Genomic DNA, 1,854 nt, shown 5'->3' with positions numbered 1-1,854 from the left:
GGCCAGAAGCGGCCTGTTTCCCAACTTCTGGTGGACTCAGTAGGCTTGTTTTCACCCTCATTAGCTCCAAAGGCTTCCCTGGAGCCAGGGGAGGGTAAAACGGCCCTCCCCATCCCCTCAGAGGTTCTCTGGAAACCAAAAACACCCTCCCAGAGCCTCTGTATGAGTGAAAAATAAGCTGGGTGGGACACATGCACATTGAATCTGAGCTAGGGCAACGGCTCGTGTGCCACCTGCCACTTGTGGCACCAATGCCACAGGTTCACCATCACTGGTATAGGGAGTAGATCCAACTTCTCGTTTACCTTCAATCGCAGAAGCTCCCTATAAAAGTGTAGGCCAGTTAGTTTCTCTCAAACCAACCTACATCACAGTGGAGGAAAGAGTAGAAGAAAACTAATGTTTATAGTCTGGAAACGGAAATAAAAGGATAAGAAAATATATTTTTAAAAGGTAATAGTAAAATGTTTCTTCACTTCTTTAATAGTAAAATATTTCTTCATTCAACCCACAGAGTTGGCCGTCTCCAGGTCCCATCAGTCAAGTAATGCTGGCTGGTGGGCCCTAGAGGAAGGGCCTTCTCTGCGACAGCTCTGGTCCTTTGGCACCAGCTCCCCCCAGAGATTTGCACTGCCCACATTCTCCTGGCCTTCCAGAAGGCTTTAAAAACACATCTTTGCTGGCAGGCCTGTGGCCATTGAACGTTGACACTCTGCTTCGACCGATAGCATGACTGATATCTGGATGAATGTGGTTGTATGGTTTTAAAAAAATATTTGGGTTTTTAGATTAGTTTTATAATTGGACCTTATAATCTTTTCTGTACTTTTTTTATATGTTGCAAGCCACTCTTCTTTTTTTTCCAGGCAAGAATTTTTTTTATTTTTCACTCCAATCACATATACAAAATAACATACCGTCAATCTGAAAATACATTGCAATAATTATTTCTTTCAACTTTGGTATTCATGATCCATCCAATGCTGCCTCCAATACAACTGACATCTGGACAAGAATAATTACTCAAATTTCTTATGTGTATTTTAAGTGCTATTAACTAATACAATTTTTAATTGACTCTTTTCTAATCAAATCTAATCATTTAGGCCATAGTGCTTCAATCTTCTCCATATATTCTTTCATGATATTTATTACCATTACTTTCATAATAATTGCCCTTAAAATGAGAAACAAATATTCCCAACCATGTCAACTAAATCCTAAATTTATCTAACTATTACATGGATCAAAGGTATATTAATTCAAGGGAGAAAACAGAGAGGTCCAAATAATTTATCACATATGTCCCAATTAGCCCAATTAGATAAAATAAAAATAAAAAATTAAATGGAAAAAAATTAAAAAGAGAAAAAAAAGAAAAGCAGGAAGAAAAAAACCTACAAAACAAGGAAAAGGAAACCCTTTCCCCGCCCTTCCTTCCATCCATCCCATATAGCACATCATATCCCATGTGTCACTGAAAGCTCAGTGGAGTCATCAAAACCTACTCTTATTATATCATTGCCAAAGCCACCGAGTCTTCAGAGAAGGGCAGCCTAGAAGTCCAATAAAATAAATAAATAAATAAATTTATAAAGTTATAGAAGGAAATGCCAGGATTAAAATTTCTGAAGAGCAGGGACAATGGAATTTTTTTTCTTAAAACACTCAATGGTTCTCAGAACTAGAGATGATTTGTGTGGGAATTGGATGAGGTGATGATACTTTTCAAGTTGGACTGGGACTCATTACTCACAGTCACTCATGCCCTCATCACCTTGAGGTTCGAATACTGTAATGCTCTCTACATGGGGCTACCTTTGAAAAGTGTTCGGAAACTTCAGATCGTGCAGA

The sequence above is a fragment of the Erythrolamprus reginae genome, chromosome 7 (assembly GCF_031021105.1).
Source record: "Erythrolamprus reginae isolate rEryReg1 chromosome 7, rEryReg1.hap1, whole genome shotgun sequence".
Lineage (NCBI taxonomy): Eukaryota > Metazoa > Chordata > Lepidosauria > Squamata > Dipsadidae > Erythrolamprus > Erythrolamprus reginae.
Note: the sequence above shows the minus strand (reverse complement) of the source record.